The 21,552-nt window shown below is 44.4% G+C and overlaps 1 protein-coding gene across 2 annotated transcripts in view; it reads right to left on the reverse strand.

Moving 5' to 3' along the window:
• Positions 1-21,552, reverse strand: part of KCNMB2 (potassium calcium-activated channel subfamily M regulatory beta subunit 2) — a 156,765-nt gene that overhangs the window by 94,546 nt on the left and 40,667 nt on the right. Inside the window, exon 1 of one of the 2 annotated variants that reach the window (XM_050902670.1) lies at positions 12,123-12,177. The exons of the other annotated variant lie outside the window; for it this stretch is intronic. The gene's annotated coding sequence lies outside the window, so the exon portion shown is untranslated. Of the gene's footprint in view, positions 1-12,122; positions 12,178-21,552 lie in introns of those variants that run through there. 2 annotated transcript variants of the gene reach the window in all.

Below are 21,552 nucleotides of genomic sequence, written 5' to 3' on the forward strand. Positions count from 1 at the left end.
TGCCGGGGACTTGCTCCTCTGCCTCTGCTTGAAGCAGCTAACAACGTGAGTGTTTCATCACAAAAAATAGAGACTCTTGATATTAGGTGACGCTGTTACAAAACAGGTTTATGTGACCATTTGCAACTTTGAAATCCCTTAACAAAATTGCTTGCCCACATAACGCCTGTTTTCTAACCTGTAGGAAAGGTGTGATGATTGCTAGTTGTTTTATAGGGGCAGGCTGAAAACGAAAGACCAATGCCCCTGTTCTCAGTTCTCCGTTTCCCAGAGAAGTCTGAAGGCACTCTTGAGGCCAAGATGCTTTGAAAATCTAGACCTTAATTTTGGCAACTCTTTGAAGATAAAGTGGTGTTATTGTTGGTGTTTCCAGCTTTCAGCAGATCCCAAATCTGTGATATTGTATTTCTGTCTCCCACCAGCCAAAATAAGGTAGTGCACAGCCACCTTGTAATGAACAGAAGAAAGGCAAGTGACTTTGTCATACCTCTGATGAAATACTTGTATTTGATTTTGTATCAACTTTGAGACAAGAATCAGGCTGGTTTTTGTCCAAAACAGTTTGTTCATCTTTAGTTGACAAACAGGGCTAAAAAAAGGTCTTTATACTCAGTCTCTGCCTAGCATTGGCACCGTGCTGTACAATCCCTTCAGCCGGGTTATCGAACTCCATCATAAAAATAGCTACGGTTTTTTCCCCTCCATCACTGAGAGATACTTTTCATTTTCTAATTCCTTTAGGGTAAGGCGATTTGACACCTAATATACTTTTCAAGGCAGAATATATTATGAAGGCAAAATTAAGCAATAACATTTATTCTCTGATTGCCTTTATAAACTTCTAACACATCTTGGCACACTTAGCTTTTTTATGTCTCTGACATATGAATAAGATATGAAAGTTATCAGTGTAAAGAAATGCAAAAATCATTAAGGATGCTGTCACAGGTGATTGATATTCATGCACATCTGGGGGGCTTCTAAGGCTTATGGTGTGGTTCAATAGAAATTACAGGGTTGGGATTTTTTTTTAGTATTAACAGTTGTTAAACGTGTCAAAGCTAGTGAAGTCAGAGGAGCTTTACAAAGACAAATGTACGAGCAGTATGACAGCTGGTGAAACTCATTGACGAATTCTAGTAAGATTGATTGGAAAGAGTCACCTCAGCTTCTTGTGTGTTGGTGGATTTTAAATTAATTATATTTTAACTGCTTTGGAGACAGACCTGAGAATAAATTTGTGGAGTCCAATGTAAGTGGCTGCTCAATAAATGAGAGAGGAATAGAAACGTAATCAACATTTTAGCTGTGTACAGAATGAAAAAGAAATCAAACACTGAAAATATTATTACAAAGCCATTAACATAAATCAATTGCATGCTCTATCCTCAGAATCTTTTTTCATTTCTGGTCATCCTATCTCATAAAGTCTTTAATGGATATAAAAAGAGTGCAGAGATTGACAGTGAAAATGATTAGAGACGTGTAGAGATTTTTGTAAGAGGGGAGGCAACGAGCTGGGACCGCTTAGAAAAAAGCTGTAGCTCCAACAAGAGACTTAAACACCTCAGCAGGACCAAGGCAGGTTGTAGGTGCAAAATGTGGTCTCTCAACCACCTTACCTCCTCCCTAGCCCTCAGGGTCCCTAAACTCTGTAAGCATGTTGCGTTTTTAATTCGAGGCCCCAGAGGCTCAGGGTTGTGCATCTGAGTGGCCGCTGTTGCTCCTGCTGTGGGTCACGGAAAGGCCCTGCGGCACCCAGGTACGTGGCAAGCAGGAACAGCTCGCCCCTACTTATGGGACAGGCATGACCGACCGCAGCCCAGCCTGGGGCTCTTCCCGAGACCTGCGGTTATAGGAAGAGTCAAAACAGCCCAAAATGCTATTTAAAAAGATGCAGTTCTCTGAAAGACCAATTGAAGGTCTCGCCCTTGAGATCTGGTTCTGTGCCACATGTGCGCTCCTCCTTTGGTGGAGGTGGGATTTCAAGCCTTTCCTCTCAGCGCCTTGTCCAGGTACCTTGGTTTGGGGAGCATCCAGCGCAGCACACCAGCTGACTCTGAGGATTTTAACTCCCTGCCCCCTTCAGAGCCAATTGCTAAAATGAAGCTGCTGGGACTTTTTTATCATGCTAAAATATTTGCCACAAGATACACACCAATTGCTTAATAGGATTTAAAAAAAAATATCTAGAAATTTCTGTAGGTAAAGAGAGAATATATCAGTTTTATTGAGCAAGCTAAATATTTTAAAGGATGTGTTATCTCGTGCTTTAAGGTATAAATCAAACATGCAGCCACAGCAGGTTTGGGCAATGGTTCCCTTCTTGGCAGATTCCTCTGCAGTTTTGTGCCGTCCCCGGGAGGAGGTGTGCAGGCTGGTGGGATCCCCAGACACGATGCAACTTGGAGTTCCCCCAGGCAGACTTCTCGAGGTGTTTCAGCAAAGGGGAAGGAGACCTGTCTTCCCTGCCATTGCATTCGGGGTGGGCTCAGCCCCCTACTCACACGAGTGCTCCTGACACCTCATCCTTTCTACCTTTCTCCTTAGCAAACGGAAGAGAGAAAAGAAACAGCATTTCTGAGATGTAAATAATGTTTAACGAGCGGGCCTTGGAGTTGTAAAGGAACTCACACATTTATGCTTAAATCATTTTGGTGGTTGATTTAGAGCCAAATCCTGCTGGCCTTACTGAGGCAATTAGCCTGATTATTGCCGGAGGGATACTCACACAATTAAGGTGAGCAGTGTTTGTTCTTTATTCTAGAAGCTAGTTGTCTGTGCAAAAGTATTTGACTCAGCATAGTGGTGCTGAGGCAGTACGGTGACAGGCACTTAGAGAAACCTTCAAACCCAGAAGAAAACCTGGTGTCTTTCAAAGAGGAGGGATGGATAGACAGACCATCTGCCTGACACTGTTCTGAGTGGAGAGCTAAAACCTGACGGTGAGAGACGTGTCCTTGCGTGTTTGCTCTGTGGGACTGCAACTGTTGTTGCTTCTCCAGCTTCTCCAAAGGAGGGAACCGGCTAATTAGATCTACAATTGCCATTTATCAAAAAGAGCATCTGAAGTCTTCCAGTCATATTTTTTCCCTCTCTCCCTGCTATTTCTAAGGCACCTATCAATGTGGTACATAAGTACCATCTGGATACCTGGCTAGTGACCAGCAGGCTGTGATATGTGAGGCTTTTTAAATAGAGACAAGAGAATGGAGAGTAGAAAGAGTAGATAAACAGCATGTTTTAATGAAGGCTGATGAGGGTATAAGTGAACTTAGAAACAAAGAGGGGCCAGAGAAATTCCTTTGTCCAAGATTTCTTGCTCAAAGAAGAGGTGGAGTATGTGAAATCTTCCAGGAAACTTCCTAGGTATATTTAAATTTTCTGGGAAGCGTGTTGCAGACTAGCAGGGCTGCTGCATTGACTCCATAGATGAACACTCCCCACAGAGCAGGAACACCTCTGCGGAGGAAACTTCTTTCTGCTCTGCCAGGAGAACCTCTGCACCTTGCGCTGGATGCCAGCACTTATTTGCATACACGGCACAGATGCGCTGGAGTTTTATTAAGGAAGGGCACAGCTTTGAGATCAAGAGTCCTGACTTCCTTCTCCCTCACCCTGCATTCAAGGAAATTTAGAGTTTTTATTTGGCTCATAAGAAATCAAAGAAATCTTACAAAATGTGAATTTGCCTTTTTGATCGACCTTAAGAGTTTACGAATAGTCTAGTCCAAGGTTCTAGGGTGAAGACACTTGTGTCTTCTTGCTAATGATAAATTCACTCATGTCAATAGAGCTTACTGTTTGTGTGAGTACTGTTCCCCATGTGGGTGCCTGTGTGTGCGGAAAAGAATGTCTCAGTCTGGCAGAATATCATTGCTAAGAAAACTTCTGTTGTCAATTACTGGGAATTTTCCCTGAACTCCGATGATTCTGGAGCAGAGTTAGGGCTTCTGGTGTTATGACAGAATTTTGCAAGTTCTGTGATGGCTTTTGACAGTCCAGGTCCCAGCAGGGAAAGACTCCTCACTTGAAATCAATCAACTTCTTCATCACACAGGAAAAAAAAAAAAAGAAACCCGCCTAGAAACTCAAGCCTGGTTTAAAAGGCGATCCTCTCTGACTGAGCTGAGTTACTGCAGATATCTCTACACTACAAGCATATTCATGTAGGGAACCATCTAAAGGCAGGCGCACCTAACAAAGACATCCTGTTCACGCTTAATGCACCAGATAAATTGTTTTAAAATGCAGAGTTATTTTGTGAGCTCTTAGTGAATAAGCACATCCGCATATGCATCTCTGAAGAGATTTTTATTAATTGCTTTCAGTCATTTTCTTTTTGTAAAATTAGAACAATGATGGAATAGACTGGCTGTGGAGTTTGGCCGAGGAAAGATTATACTAATCCACTTGAAATATGACTAAAACAGAAAGCAAGGAGAGATAAAAGCAATATTTTTTTTTTTTTAAAGCTTGTTTACCTGTGACAAAATCCTTCCAAATCAGCTGCACACAAATTACTGGATCGTCTTAATTAAATTCTACCAAAAAAGATTTTACTGTGGACTTCTTGGGATATTTCACAACCAGACAGTGTGTCCTGTGATGCTTTTTGCAAGATGGGGGAATACACGTTTCATGCAATTAATAATTAGGAGAGCAGCAGAGCTTTCAAAGAGCAGAGTGGCAGCAAGATCAATGTGTTATATGGAAGCAAACGAAGAGGGGGAATTTGTCAGAAGTTTATGCTATACCCTGATGCATCATTAACATGGGTTTTCAAAAGTCAGGGGGCTTTTCATTTGCAGATCCTCCAGTTAATAAAATGCTATGGTTACAAATGAACTTCCTTTGTTCCCTGCTTGGATTATTGCTCCCTATGCCTTGAAGTATATATGCTTTGTTGAAGGAATTGAAAGATGTCCTAGTTGCATTGATGTTTTCCACTCGGGCTTTTTTTCTGAAACTCTTGTTTCCTGCATCAGTAAACTTTGCCAAATCACAGCAGTCCTCCTTACACCTGCTCTACAAGGACTATGTTTCACAGCCGAATCAATTCTTTCCCTATCACCACAACGGCAGCTCTGGAATTCAACATATAAGCCTAAAAACTGCTCATCAATAGCTAGATCGGCCCTGACTATCATAAGACCAATGAGGGCAGGCAAGCTGTTGTCCTTTTTTTGCCCTTCAGTTCTTTTATAACTCTTGGGCTCTGCAACATGTTGCTGTGGTCAAGATGTGGTTATCTGAAGCCTGTTTCTGCAGCAGTCCCACTGGGGCATTAGGACAGAGGAATTTAGGGGTGTTTAGCTACAAAATGTGCTGTACCACGACTGTGACTGCTCATTGCTCCCCATACCTCACCCCTGGCTACGCTCTTCTGCTTTTCTTGCACCAGCTCTGGTGCTCTCTGGCTCCTAACTGGACTCCCTCAGCCAGCCAAAACCAAAGCACAGTTTCCTGAAGGTTTTGTGAGCTGAACTGGCTCCCCAGAGGGCCAGGAGAGCCTGGGAAGGTGCAGGAGGGGGTGGCTGGGTGGGAAGGGGAAGGCAGCAGGAGAGGGCAGTGCCAGCCCTGGGGCAGCTGCAAGCTGCCAGGGCATCCTGGCTGCTGGGTCCCTTGGGCTGTCCCCCCAAAAAACCATACACTCCTAACCAAGGTCAGAGAGTCAGTCTGTTTGGCAGTGGCACTGAGGAACACACCGCTCCTGTGGATGGAGACAGACACAAGTCTCCAGAAAGATTTTATATTCCTTTGTTTCCTCTGACTTTGATTTAACCATGGGCTGTGATGCTTTAAGTACCAGATATTAATTACAAGTGGTACGGAGTGTGTCCCAAAGGGACCATACTCCTGGTCTTCTCACCGTTCCTAGTTTGACTTATTTCAAGTTATTGCTCTGAAACATTATTTATTCACTCAGGAGCCTGACGTTTATAAGGCCTATCTAAATTTGCAAATACCTAATGGTTGTCAGTAAGGAGTACCACTCTGCTGAGGTGGAAAATAGCTTGCCCACAAGTAAAATACAGCCAAGTATACTGAATGTTTTCTGCAACAATTCTTTAAGGCAGGCAATGTTATCTTGTCCCTTCTTTGGTACCACGCCTCAGCAGGCACACAAGGACAGTGCCGTCCAGAAGGCTCCTGCCAGGATGGTGACCTTGGACAGATGAACCACTTTGGGCTTAAGCAGAAACTTCAGTCCCACTCTGATCTCTGATCCACTGAAAGGGAAGTGGGGAAATGGGACAAATGCTCTTTTGTCTCCTCTGGTCTTCAAAACCCTTCTGGCAGTGGTTCATTTAGGACAATGCAGTGGCACGCAGAGCGGGAGGAACAATGAATTCAGACAAAATTGCTGAGTACCTGGGGATGGCTGGGGTACAGGTCCTGGCTGCTCATGCCAATCACGTCTGCAGTCTGGGGATCTAGCTATAACCCCCTTTCAGTGTTTCGGAGACACTTAACATCTACAGCTAGTTTGACATCTTTCTCCTTTCCTCTGAATGACACCTTCCCCATTGCTTTTGGATCTACCGGTTCCCTGTGGTGGGGAGTTGTGGTGCAGATCAGTGCCAAGGGTTCAGCAGGCAAGATAGGCTGGTGCAGGCTTTGATGAGGTTCTGTCAAGTTATGCAATGCAAAGGGTTACCTAAAGAGCTTGTGCATTTGCTAGAGTAGTTTTGAAAGACTGTTGAGGACCTCAGAGCTGCTAGGTCACTCCTCCTGTGGAGTTATAGAAGTAGATCATAAATAAACAGTGGGGACACCCAGGTGCACTTGTGACTGTGTTGCTGCCTCCAGCCTTTCAAGGATCTTAGAAGAAGATGTTACAGCTCCAAGATGTTGCTGTGTGTCCCTGCAGAGCTTATCAGTGGGAGCGCTCTGCTCCCAACCAAGCATCAGAGGCACCACAGCATGGACCAGAGGAGTGTCGTGGTTTAACCCCAGCTGGCAACTAAGCATCACGCAGCCACTCGCTCACTCCCCCCCGGTGGGATGGGGGAGAGAATCAGAACAGTAAAAGTGAGGAAAACTCATGGGTTGAGATAAAGACAGTTTAACAGGTAAAGCAAAAGCCACGCAAGCAAAGCAAAGCAAGGAATTAATTCACCGCTTCCCATCGGCAGGCAGGCGTTCAGCCATCTCCAGGCAAGCAGGGCTCCATCACGCGTAACAGTCACTTGGGAAGACAAACGCCATCACTGTGAATGTCCCCCCCTCCTTCTTCTTCCCCCAGCTTTATCTACTGGGCATGATGTCATATGGTCTGGAATATCCCTTTGGTCAGCTGGGGTCAGCTGTCCCGGCTGTGTCCCCTCCCAACTTCTTGTGCACCCCCAGCCTACTCGCTGGTGGGGTGGGGTGAGGAGCAGAAAAGGCCTTGACTCTGTGTAAGCACTGCTCAGCAATAACAAAAACATCTCTGTATTATCAACACTGTTTCCAGCACAAATCCAAAACATAGCCCCATACCAGCTACCATGAAGAAAATTAACCCTACCCCAGCCAAAACCAGCACAAGGGGCAACCAGCAATGTGGGCAGAGAGAGCTGGGACTTGACTTTTTCTGTTTTCCCTTTAAAAATTAACTACTTCTTTAAAAGTGGTCCATACAAAATTACCCCACTTGGCACAAGCAGAGATGGCGGTTAATTCTGGGCAATAGGACAGATTTATATTAAAAAAGAAAAAGTATTTGAAGAGCTAATAGGAGTTTTAGTGGTATCCAGAGGGAGTTTCAAGTCGGGATTTCACTCCAGACTACGTTAAGTCAATCTTTGTCCTAGCAAAGATCCTCTGTGTTTGCTTTGATTTTAGTTCCTCTAATTCTTCTCATTCTATTACTCTCTCCAAGCAGTATTAATCTGGCATTACACGTGCCCTGACAGAATATGAATGCACACGTATTGCCCATAGTGACTCTCGCTGTGTGGCTCACACACAGCGCTTGCTGCATGCAATATAGGCACGTTTCTACTTTTAGAATAAATAAGGATATCTAGGATCATTGGACTTTAAAATCATTGAAAAGGTAAAAATGGCCATCTAATGGGGGTGTAACACCGCTGGTTGGCTCTGTGCAGTTGCAGCAACCTTGTTGATTCAGCACACACCTGACTTTACATTAAGTGGGAAGTAGTTGGACAATACATCTCACTTGGCAGGAGATCTGAGGTTTCCTACTATTTGACATAAGTACAGTGTAAAAATAATTCAAAAGGCAAATATATTCCTGCTTTATAACCTTTTCCTCCTCATTTGTTTCTGATCAAAAGAGCCTGGTGTTTTGACAGCTGATTTTTTTTTTGTCTCTGAGATAAAACACTTGACAGAAATTTTTCTCCCAACTGATTTTCGCTGCTTTTAAACCGTGTACCAGATGTTAGTTAGTTAGTTTTCTTCTTGTCTGTTATTTTCACAACTCTTCCATACCTCTGTGGCATGTCATCAGACCCCTGCATGACAAAAGCTAAACCACATCACCCCCCTGCTTGACTGCACCCATGGCGAGCACCCACGGCGAGCACCCACGTAGTGCCTGCACGGGGAAGGATTGGGAGCGACAGCTCCAGGGCTTGCCATGGACTAGGTCTGGTAAGACCATAAACCTTGAGGTTAACGACCCAAATTCACTAGATTAATTGTTAAAAATTGTACTAGTGTATTTATGTGTTCAGGCTGTGTCAATCCCTACCTCCTACGTACACACTCTGTGGGCGGCTGATCCCCCTCTCAGCCAGCGGTCTCCCTTATTTTTCCCCTCTTTCAATGTTTTCTCTCCTGCACTCACTGCATCACCGCTGATGCTCTCTTGCTGTCCTCCCTGTTGGCTGTCTTCATGTCACGCAAGGTGCAAGACAGGCACAACAGGAGAGGCTACGATGTGGAAAATTTAGAAATTTCCATGATGGTGTTTTTTCCTTTTATTTTGACTGCACAAACAGTTTCCACAGGTGTTGTGGACTTACACAGGAGAGTTAGGGAGAATACGGGGACATGGCAATTACTCTGAGAGAACGGCCCATGCAGTGCGCGATGGATGACGCTGACCATTCATTTTAACAGAGCTGCAAGAATTCAAACACTTTCCATGAATATTCATATGAAACTGAAAGCTGTTTAACCCGGCTCTCACATCTGTCTGGTGGGAGCACTTCAGTGTTTATGTGTTGCTCGTATGACTACTTGCAAGACATGAATTTTAAACCTGACTGCTCAGATAGTGATGGAAATCCAATATGAAACAGTATTCTTGGTTGTGAAATTTGCAATTCACTTTCTGTGAGTTAGCTATACAAATCATCTAATCAAGGAACACCACATGACTGAACTAAGCAACACAGTATAAATTTGCAAACATTTGCCATTCCCCAAAGATCTGTAAGCCGAGAGTTATTCACTGAAGAAATTCCCCAATAATATCAAATAAATAAATTAGAAAATTGCATGAGCTCCATGGACAATTCATAAGCAGAAAGGCAAGTGAGATTCATGGCAAAAAGTACTCATTGAGCTTCTGAAGAAAACAGGGAAATTGTTTCTCAGCACAGTGAATCAATCTGATGCAGTTTGCTTCATTATCTGCTCTACATTGATGGAGCAAAGGGGATGCTGAGATTTGGAGTCACTTCTGACAGGCTCTCAGATGAATGGTTATTTGCTGCTGGCAGAAGTTTCTGTAAGTGGCAAATTTGTCTGGAATAGTTTTGAAAGCACATTTAGTTTTGGATCATGGGATTTGCAATGTGTCTTATTTTACAGTTGAAAATGCCTGAAATATTAACCTGCTCCTGCTACAAAATTCTGCTTTGCATTTTGCCTTATCTGGAGCTCTATATTACATTCAGCCTCGTTCCCTGAGCACTACCGTCTGTATTTCCATTGCATCACCAGTACACTATCCTCACCCTTATTTGCAAGGCAGAGCTATTACCCTGCCCAGTTTGCAAAGAGGCTGGGAGACTTGCCCAAGTCCCCTGAGAAGTCTGCGGCTGGGCGCAGGCTGAACCAGGCAGTGTCCCACCTCCCTGTGGTTTTACCCCTTCAGCCCCCTCCCTCAGAAAGGCGCTGAAGTAAAACAAAGTAAAATTGCCTAAGCCTCTGGACAAAAATGAAATGGAGAAGAAAAAATAGGTCCTTGATTTCCACATGCATTGCTCATTTCTGACACAGATTTAATATCTCTGTATAATATCTGTTTGATCCATCCACTGCAAACTGCTAGAAACAATTTCTTTGGAAGAAAGTTTTCACTGTTATCATTATGTACCGAGTAGCGTATATAACACAGGTCGAAACAAGTTTTCCCCCAATTTGCAATGCAAAGTAATGTAGTTGACTGAAAAGTTGTTGCTTGGATCAAATGGTGAATATTATATTATGTTTCTTAAAAGGAGTTCTTACCATTCCTGATCCAATATTGCTTCTCTTTGGCACAGTCTGTATTTACTTTGACTGAATGCATTTAGCACTTTTGTTGTTAAATCGTCATGGGTGTTTTGTTATTAAATGAGTTATAGCATGACCTCTTTACAATGTAGTATAATACACTGAAATTCTCCTTAAAGGGAACATCAGTTAGGATGAGTAAATTCAAATTACTTGGTAAGTCCCTGCTATATAGGAATTCTTTTTCTAATGAAGATCTAATGAAAACAATCACTCTAACAGAATTCTCTAAGTTGTGAGCTTTTGACAACTGTATTGTAAAGTATGCTTAATGACACCCACATTAAAGTAGATTTAAAATGGCATCATAACCTTAATTTTAAAATTTAGCACAGCAAGTGATACCATACCTTTTACTGCAAGATATGACTCTCAGCTTCTTTAAGTGCATTTTTAATAGCTCCTGTGAGAAGCATTTCCGCAAGCAGAACATTTTATTGTTACTAAATACCACTCACTCTGAAGTGTCTCTGTTGTTTGGAAATGAAACTTTAATGCACAAGTCGAAACAATTCATCAACACAGGGGACATCGCACTCAGATCAAACACACCAAACAAGAAGGATTCTGCATATGCATGGACGTAAGATTTTCATTCATTAAGTTCCCGCTACTTATCTTGGTGAGGGTCACATGCAGTGACAAAAATGCAAACTTGCAGCCCAGCACTGACCAGGACCCCACGCAAACCTCACTGCCCTGTTCCGCCATGTGGACCCAACTCTTTGATGTTCGGACATTTTCTTGTCTAGTAATGCTAAACAGGCGCATTATTAAAAGTACATGAGGCTTCTAACTTTGCATATCACCTCTTGGACTTCTGGCTGGGGAGAAACAAGCTTTTTCAAGGGGAAGCTTTCCTGTTATACTACTGAACGTTCATTCCCCCCTCAGCCCTCGCTCCCAATCCTTTCAGCATCCAACTAAATGTCGTTTACATCCTTCCCCACACTGTTGTTTCTCAGAGGGAGGGAGGGTGGCAGGGGGCTGGCTGTGGCACAGGAGGAAATCAGACCTTTTTCTGTCTGAAACTACAGTTCTCATCCAGCAAAACAATGTCAACAGTGCAGAGGAAGCTTTGATTATGCAAAATGGATGGACACATCATGCCTTTTTTTGCAATAGGTTATAACCTAAGGAGTTCCTCACCCGGCAAATCCCTCCCACCCCCCACCCTGGCTCTGTTTTCCCCTTTTCAAATGACATCGGTTGCAATCCAGACACATTTTACACATTAATAGCATGTCTCCCTCATCTTACAGGCTCCACAGCTTTCCTCTTCCCCTTTTATTTTAGGGCAGCTTCTCCTCTCCCTTCTCCCAGCTCAGAAACAGCCAGGTTGGCTCGGTAGAAAAGGAGTAAAGTGTTTTCTGCATGACCTCTATGTATTTTACTCCGTGGGAAGAGCAATGTGGAATGCACACTCAGCAGGCGGCGAGATTTGAGCCAGTTTGTCCTCGAGGCATTTCTGCCATAAAACACAGGACTATCCAACAGTATTTCCATCCTTGGCTCTCCCCCCGTCCCATCACCCCCTCCCCACCGCCGCCTCGCCGCTGCCGACTGCACCTGGCTGCGCTCGCTCGGAGAGCCAGGGAGCAAAGCACAAACAATGGGCACCGAACAGCAACAGCTCCCTTTGTTTCCCATGCAAATCCTACCTCCGATAGTTGTCACATCTTCCTCCGAGGCGAAGCCTAATTATTAATAAACAGAGATCCAGTGGAATCCTCCAAACTGCCACCAGTTGTTAAGCGCTGTCATCGTTCCCTCCTGGTGCTTAAACCTTTTTGGACCATTAATGTCACAACCCCGCTAACTCATAGCTTAGTACTCCCTGCTCAAAATGTCTGAAATAGTTTGGAAGGACAATAGGAATGACAGGCACACTAGACAGCCATGCTTGAAATTAGTTATCTCAAGCTGACTTAAGGCTGTTTCGTAGTGCTTTTAAGGCATGCACTCGGTAGGGTTTATTAACCTAGGCTAGACATGCCATTCCTGCTTTTATTCAGCGCTGTAATAGGATGGCTTCTAGAAATGCAGCGATAGGTCTAACCTCATTCATCCCTCTGTAGCTTTTAAACCTCCCTGGGAGAGGAAATAGCTTCAGTCATCCTTAAACTTACTGAGGCTACTTACTGAGGCTACTGTTCTGCAGAGCAGGGTTTCACACATTGTTTTGAAACTAAGGAGAAAATCACTCCCGGGAATGGAAGGTGCCGTAGCTCTCACGACTGATGTGAACGGCAAGATGAACGCGACAGCATCCGCCCCCACCACAAGCTGAGGCTGTCGCAGGAGTTAGTGGAAGTAGCGATTGGAAGCTGAAAGTTCATAAAACTCTCTAAGGCAGATGTGGCTCAAAGCGAATGAGGGGGATGTACGGACCATACCGTGGTTTGTATTTACAGAGTCACAGATGTGTGTGCTACACTTCCCTAAAGGCAAAATACGGTTTGCAGATAGCAGGCTCTTGCAATCTAAATTTGCAAGTTGACAGCACCCGGGATAATGATGCGCAGAAGAAATGCAAGCAATGCACGGCATTCACAGTGCCTGTGATGTGGGGAAGAGGGATGGTGAGAGGATGCTATGGGAGACTGCTGTTTTCAGTAAAACTCTGCACATCTCCAGATCCCAAGTCAGAGATATTAGTGCTCTGCTGAGATCTTGGAGCCCTTTTCTTCTTGGTTATCAGTTAATAACCAGCCCAGGTCAAGATGGATCAAAGGTTGTTAACATCTGCCGTCAGTTCAGTGTTGCTGATCTCAGTGTGGTCCCTAGTGGACAAACGTAAAAGCCACCAGCACAGATGTGTCTCTGCCAGCAGCAATGGCACACAGGCTGAAGGACCGGAGAGGCAACCTGGTGCCAAGGCAGGCTGGGAGAGAGCATGTGGGGAGTTAGCACTTTTACTGCTTGTTCAGCGCCTGCCTGACTTTTTGGTACCACCCAGTTCGCAGTCCTTGGCTTAAAATGAAAATACCATGCATGGAGACGTCTCAGAAATGAATGGCGTTTCGAGAGATTAAGGAGAAAAGCAGATCATGGTGAAAAGCCAGCTGTGGCTGCCTCACACCGTGGGAATGAAGGGGTTAAGAGAGCACTAACGGCAAATATGCATTAGGTTTTTAAATGATTGGGACCTGAGGGCACTGAGGGCTGATTAAGGTGTGAGCCTTCTCCTTTGAGAAGCTCTGGTTTGGATTTGTGTTGGTCCTTTGCACTGGTGACTGTTACAGACTATTTGAAAGTTGCCCTTGCAGGAGAGGAGGCTGCTGGTCTGTGCTGAACCGGCTGGTAAATTCTGCCTTGTTCCTAGGGGGAAAGTGGCCGATTTAAATCCCTCTTTTTTTCCACATCACTTCTTGCCACCAGCACACCCGATGCCCACACTGCCAAGGGCTTTACCAAACAGCATGTCAGCGTGTGTGCTCATCGTGGGCTACAGGTCTCTCCTCCTTCTGAACTGGCCTTCATGGAAACTATTGAGTGAAAGCAAGCTTGTTGCTGGTGCAAGCAAGCCATAAATGCTGATGGGGACAGCTGGGGCTACCACAAGCATGACATTTGCCCCCGAATTAACATTGCTCCTAACAGGGCTGCCTTTGCACTCTGTGCTTCCCCATGCCTGTACTTGCTGACACTCTTGGACATTCTCCCTTACCCTTTTCACCCCCTGCACCTTACCCAGTCAGTGTGTTGGAGGGGAGGTCTCAGGGCTCCAGTTTTGTTTCTCAGTTTACAGTGGGGGATTATTAGCACTTTAAGCTTCTCCCAGAATTGGTGGGAGCAAAGGGGACTTTGAATTTTGTAGGAATGAATCTCAGAGTGGACCATTACATGCTGACTGCTAGCACGGTTGCCAGAACAATACCTGCTTTGTGAATAATTTAAAGAATTTTTTCACTGCCACTTATCTAGCATTTTTCATAAGCACTACATTCACCTTTAGGCAGGGGAAAAAAAAAAGGGAAAAAAGAAAAGTTCTCCTTGTCCTGAGCAATATACTTACGTCTCACTAAGGGGCTCACTGTGCAATTGATTTGTAAGTGGGATGACACAGCAGTTCAAGAGACATCAGGGAGATTCCTATTGGAGATACACAGGTCTAGGGGTGCTGAGTTTGTTGATGATCTTTTCAGAGATTCCAATACTGAACTGGACACAACAGTATTCAATGACAGGTTAAAGCAGGTGATCATTGCCACCCATGTCCACAGTTCACCAATTGTGTATGCTGAATACAAGGTAGCTCATAAAAAATGGATGACTATCCCAGCTCCCCCTTCCCTTATGCAGTGAATACACTACCTATGGACCTCCCTGCCACAGTGATCCCAAAGGCTTCAACCCTTTGCAGTAGGTTAAAGTCACTCAGACTTGGTGGTCAACAGGTGACAACCATCGGTGGGAGCTGCGTAATCAAATGGACAAGGAGATGTATTTACATTGGGTGGTAATTGAAAGGGGGGTAAACTGTTCAAGGTGTAAGGTGTAGGCCAATGGAGGATGATCAGAAAGATCTAGGGGCTGATTGGTTCAAAATGGCTCAGTCTTAGGGAAATATTCTGAGATATTCCCCCTTTCTTCAGGCTTTTTTCTAATCACTGAGCAGCAACAGCAGCTGCCATCAGTAATGGGACTCATGCATACTCCCTACCCTTGCCATGGCTCTACTGCTGTTGCATTTTTCTGATGCACCAATCTGCTTCTTGCTGGAAACAAGTTACAGAGAGCAATGGACCACTGATCTGATTGGGTATGGCAATCTTCTGTCTTCCTGGACTGTATGAATGTTGCAAAGTAGGATTGCCGTGGGAAACAGAGGGCTCACGTGTGCTTTCACTCTGCCCTCCATCAGCAAAATCCTATTGACTTCCGCAGGAGTCGAGATTGCTCCTCAGCTCTGCAGCAGTAGACCCTCTTTGAGAAAACCCATTGCTTGCAAAGGAGTTGCAACAATTTAAAATGTCTCTGTTTCTGACCAGTATTTGCTTAGGAAATGGCCAAGGAGGATGAAGGAGAGGAAGAATTCAGAAGATTTGTAGTTTGCATGCTGACTGTAAGTCAAACAATATAATGAATGGAGCAACTAATGCATAATTTCATTATGAGTCATCCTAATTATAACGAGAATTTGATAGCTACATAACTAGAAAGTGTAACTATCTGTTACAAATACACATTTCTAATTGCACAGGGAAGTACACAATATAATTAAAGCTGCAGGTTACACGTACAATAACCTTTTCTTCTCCTGTGGTGACAAATTCTCTAGGAACAGTATGAATTTGTTTTGAAGTTGTATACCTATCAGACAGCATTCTGTCTACCCACTTGCTGAATCTTCTTCAAACAGCAGCAGGGAGTCTCACTAATCCATAGATACTTGGTGTGAATCGCGTATTAAACGAATTGCAGGAATGGTCCGTCAATGGTTCTTCCACTTTGGGTCCCTCTGTAGAGTGTCAGTGGTCAACACAGTGTTAGCCTGGTACAGCTACAGATGTGACATGCACAGCAGGTATTAAGTATGTATAATTACAGTGTAAATGAAAATTAGTCTTAACAAGGGCAAGGATTCTTCAGAAGTGGCCAAATTCTGTCACACACATCTAGATACTCTTGGGCTTTGTGGAGGCTGAACTCAGAACTGAGTTTTGCAGATGGCAGCTATTCCGTAGAAAGGGTGAATCCAACGTGGGGGAAGATAAATTCCTAATGGTGATCTTGGCTGCATGCATTAATCCCACCTCTGTCTTTTAAAGGCAAGAATTCTCAAGAAAGCTAGCTGACGTCAGTCCCTACGTTTACAGCTCTGGCTTGTCTCCCTTCTTTTTCCTGCGGTAAAACAGGCAGCACCTGTGTCTTCTGCAACTTCAGAGTGCAATAGCTGACATGCCGCCACAGGAAAACACTCAGCCAGGCTGTCCTGGGTGACTAGGCATAAACTATTGTCTTTCGCATAAAGTCAGAAATCACTTGTTTACTGATGGTGAAACGCAACCCTGTGTTTGGCCATAGTCTCGCAGTCTCTCTCGTGCTGAGAATCATAGGACACCCACACGTCCTGGAAATCTGTTCATTTAACTGAGTTATATCACACTGACTAGATAATCACTTCCACATGCTGCTTGATTGTCCCCCTTTATACGCCGACTCTGTCTTTTTCTTGCATAGCTCTTTTTGAGCCACTTGCCTAGGAGAAAATAACTACATCTGGAGTGTTGTTAAATGACCCAGAAGTTGCTGCTTTGCAGGCTGACAGTATTTGATGCAAATAGATGGCTTCTTGCTGTGAAAATCTCCTTGGTTGACAATCCATTGGGTACTTTTGATGATAGTTGTCTGAGGAGTTAAAACACAGGCTCCTCTTTGCATATTCACACTATCATTCTTACAGAACTGCTGGTATTAAATTCTCCCTGCACAGTTTCAGCAGAGGCCTTCCTACTCCCCATTTGTTCAACAGCTGCTGGTATACATTGCTCCTTCTCTTTGCCTTCAGCTTTTGCCATCTGCCATCATTAAGTTGCCCAGGTGTCGGAAATCTTCTTGCTCTTCTCTTGTAAACATTATTCTGCCTTCTTCTTCACTAACTCAACCTTCATTTATAGAGAGGCTGATAGATCAGGCTAGCTGTTCTCAAAACATCTGCTACATTTCATACTTTATGGGGGCGGATGGGGAACAGAGTATGTATCCTTGCTGGCAAAAATAAAGACTAGTTAACCCTTCCTTCACTTTCCTTTCCATCTCCAAGAGCTTACTGTTTTCCTGCACTTCTAGATGTGCCAGTTAATTAATACTTGCCAGTTGGGATGTTACCTAGAGCAAATATATCATAAAGCACAGCTAATTTTCAGAAACATCAAAGCTTCCACATACTGCAACAGTGTCTAGTCCTCAGTGGTACTGAGGAGCAGCAGAGATGGGACATACCTAAGACAGTTATCAGCTAAGACATCAGAATAAACCGTTTTCCCTCTTTAGACTGCTTCTGCTGGTGCAAACAGGCGCCACTCCACTGACTTTGGTATGTTTTCTGCTCAGATACAGGTCAGGCATCCTTTTATGATTACCTGGAGGGGAAATCCAGACTCAAAGAGCATCTTTCACAATGATGGGTAGTGTAAACTATTGAATTCTTTTGGCAGAGATGATGAAATTTAATGATTTCTGGTGTGCCCAATCCTCCTCCGTAAACCATTGAAGATTGACTGTAAGTTTGAACAGCAACAAAACAGAATCCAACAAAACAGGCTGCTTACACAATGCTGCTTTCTGGGCCCAGCGAATGTTTACTGCTCAAAGGCTAGTAAAATATGTATCTGAGGATGCACACCCAGTTGCTGGGGCTGGTTTCCAGCACGAATGTTGAGTAATTCCAACAGGATTTCACGCTCCAGTGATTTTACTCTCCTCAGTTTGGGTCTCAGTACCAGTGCTTTCAAAGCCCGATTTTGTGTGCAACTATTGAGCAGAGATGGTTTCCTGCTCTGAACAGTTCTGCTGAGCAGCAATTGCTGCCTGCTGCTTTCCCATTTGTTAAGCAATGGATTACTGTTCAAACATTCACAGCCCCTGTTGGTCTAAGCTCTCTGTGCAGTTCCCCAAATTTACTCCTCTCCTGGAATGCCGTGATCAGAGGCTGTTTCTTGCTTGTTCAATAATTTCCTGAAGCACTGCTCCAATCAACGCTGCTGTGATTTCCTTGCTTTGTGACGGATAGTGCGTTGTGCTATTCACCTTTCACAGAAAAACCAAATTGGCCACTTCAGTGCCTTCTGATTTTACATACGGTGCTTAGCTGTTTCTCCACCAACTCTCAATGGCTTTTTCTATCCACACTTTCCTATTCCTATGCTAATATTACTTCTCCAGCAACTTTAGCAAGATATTGATAGATAATTCTTTCCTCGCCTTTTTTCCATCCCCCTGCAAAACATTTGCTATGCAGAGCTCTCCTTTCTTCAGGATTCAAGTATCCCCTTTAATTTGTTCTTCCTTTTATTCTTTACTCAGCTGCTGCTTTGCTTTGGTGGAATAGTCACGTCTCTGATGAAGCTCATGCTTCTATTTCTGTTCTTTCTCTTTTTGAAAGGTCTGTTGCATCAGTGAAATGCCTGTTTGGGTTTCTTTGATGATTTGGTGCTGTACGCTAAGCTCTGCACTCTAGGTGTGAAAGATCAAATTGTGGAGAGAGCATGCAAGGGGGAGGGAAGGGGACTTTGCCGTGCCCTGGTGAGGGGAGTTTTCAATGAGGCAATAACAGAAGCAGACAGGTAAATAGCCTAGGAGTCAGGATCTGTCCTGTGGAGAGGCCATTTTGTAGCACTGTGCCTCAGTTTCCCCATTTGTAAGCTAAGAATAATCCTCTGCCTTTATAAAGTGCTTTGTGAGCTTTGCCTGAAACAAGACAACTGAAATTCAGTCTTGTTAAGCTGATATTGTTGCTGTCTTGCTGATAAGCTTTAAATTCAGAATAGCAAAAGCCTAAAACTGCCTAAGTAGCCCCTGTATTGTGCAGTGTGTTTTACATTGTTGCTGGTCACATACGCCTGCTCCTGAAGGCACAACCTCCCTTGCAGTGTCCTCACAGCCATTTTACTTTTCTTCTTTGGACTAAAGGGCACCCAGAAGGAAAGGCTGGTTTTCATATGCGTCCAAGCTCTCAGAGCCATCAAGGTCTCTGCAGAGCTGTCACAACTTCACTGACTCCATAGGCCTCTCTCAGCTTTCTTAAACTAAGGACAAGCAATGCATCTCCCGATACTTGCTCTGGCATGAGCATTAGCAGCTGCCTTTTAGCTGCGGAGGTGCGCAGAGGCATGCCTGTGCAGGAAGGGCAGAAGAACACGCTCACCCGCAACGGGCCCTCACCTCCTCTCAGGTTGTGGAGGCAGCATTTGCCTCCACGCTAATGCCAGGACACGCTGTGCGTTAGCAGGACTGTGCACGGAACCGGGGGTTTGCACCCTCTGGGATGGTTCGGGGTTGTGCCGGGCCTGGGAATGGGGTGGCAGGAAAGAATTTTTCTTCCATTTTCCCCCAGCTGTGTCTTGATGTCCCTTGTCTTGATGTCCCCTGGCTCTTGTGTCCGTGATCACCACGGACCCTTATGTGGGATGCTGCGGGTGGTGCAGCCCCGCTTGGAGGGTGAAGAAGGATTTTGGTGGCAGCTTCACAGCAACCGGGGAGCAGAAGGGACGTTGCCTGGGCTGAGTTCGAAGCCCAGCCTGTTTGGAGAAAATATGTGCTGGCAGGGAAAGGAGAAACCTCTCACAAGATGCCACTTTTTAATTTTATTGACGTGTGGTCTGTAGCAGGTGCTCAGAGGGCCTTAACCCACACCGGGGCACGCTGCTGCAGAGTGTGTGGCTACCACCAAAGCTACCGGCAGAGGATTTATGGTTGTGAATATCAAAAATTCACCAAGGTTCAAAATCTTTTCTCAGTTTTCCTGTGTAAATCTGGAGTGACCAGAGGGATTTGACTGTATTTACTGAAGTAGAGTTGTTTTGGATGTTGGGCAACATTTGGTCTTAAACATACATCTCCAAAGATATACAGGTTCCATACAAAGTTATTTCTCCTCCGTGAAAAACTTACAGCCCCTGTGCAAAGCTGCCACCTCTTCCCCATCACCACAGCAGCTGAAGACACAGGATGTGCTTATGGATAAATGACTTGGGAAAAAAAAAAAGGTATTTGGAAACCAAGCAGATGGTTTCCAAGAGGAAAAAGTCAGAATGATAAAGCTTTTCCTTTAACACAGGCTACAGGGATATTCTTTTGGCATAAACACACATTTTTTCATTGATAAAAGAAATCTCTTTTTTCCATCCTCTTTGGTACATTTTTGAATTCTGCATATGCAAAAATATTAATGTATCATCAAAGGCTGAAGTGAAGAGGACTCCAGAGGAATTTAGCCAGTGAGTTATCGCTGTTTTTAATTACCTAACGCTATTTGTTTACATCTGTTTGAAATGATTTTATACTCCTTACGCCTATTGAAGTAATGTTTCATTATTTCTCCACTTTAGGTAGTTTTAAAGACAGAAAAAAGAAAAAGGAACAACTTGTCCATAAATACACCTGTAATCTGACCTTTTCTCTGCTCTGAGAAGTTTTAAGTAGATTCTTTAAATTTTTGTGTCTGTACTTGCTCTATTTTGGGACTCTTAGAAATAACCTTGACTCTAAACTGTGGACTCTCAGAGAGGCACAGAAGATGCACTGCAAGCTGTGGAGTTCATCCTTACCAGGATGAGGGGCTATATCCTTCGCAAAAAGCGCTGCGCAAGGATTTGTCCAACAGTACACAAATCCTACCCTTCCATTGCAGGGGCTCTCAGCTGGAGCTTTAGACCACAGAAACCACCCATGTTTTAATGGTGAGTGAATAAAACAAACCTGAAAAAACAGTCCAAGAAAGTCTTTACTTCAGCAACTAATGCCCCCGCTCCAGTGTGACCCGCTGGATGTTGCAGGATCAGGCTCTGGGGATGCATTTTGGCCTCAGCTGCCTGTGCTTAAAGATAAAAACACCCTGCTGTGCCTCACATACACACACACGCGCGTGCACACACACGCACACACACTGCATCTCTAACCCTTGGCTCACTCCTCTAAGCCACTCTCCTCCCACTCACAGCCACCACAAGAAGGATGTATTTTCTTAGTTTTCATGTTTATATCTCAGATACCTCTTTGTGCAGTAAACTAGTAAAAAACCCCAATCCCTGGAAATGCAATACCCTTTGGGGGAAGCATGACGGATCTGGTAGTGCAGGAACAAATATCCCCAGGGTCCCGTTTATCTCACACAGCATGTCTATTTACCATTCCCCACCCACCCCCCCTTAGAGTCGCTATTATTTTTGCACAGAGGACTAAACCCACTCTCTCCCTTCTTCGCCTCTGCTGCCCACTGGCTCCTGCTTCGCCCTCCCTCCTTGCTGGTGCGCACAACCAGCTCATTAACCCCTGCCAGGCTGGCAGGCTTAAGCCACGCTCAGCCTCCAGCAGCAAGCTCCAACGTAACCCCTCAGCAAAGGAAAGGTGACTCCTTGGAGCGCC

This window comes from Gymnogyps californianus, chromosome 10 (genome assembly GCF_018139145.2).
Source record: "Gymnogyps californianus isolate 813 chromosome 10, ASM1813914v2, whole genome shotgun sequence".
NCBI lineage: Eukaryota > Metazoa > Chordata > Aves > Accipitriformes > Cathartidae > Gymnogyps > Gymnogyps californianus.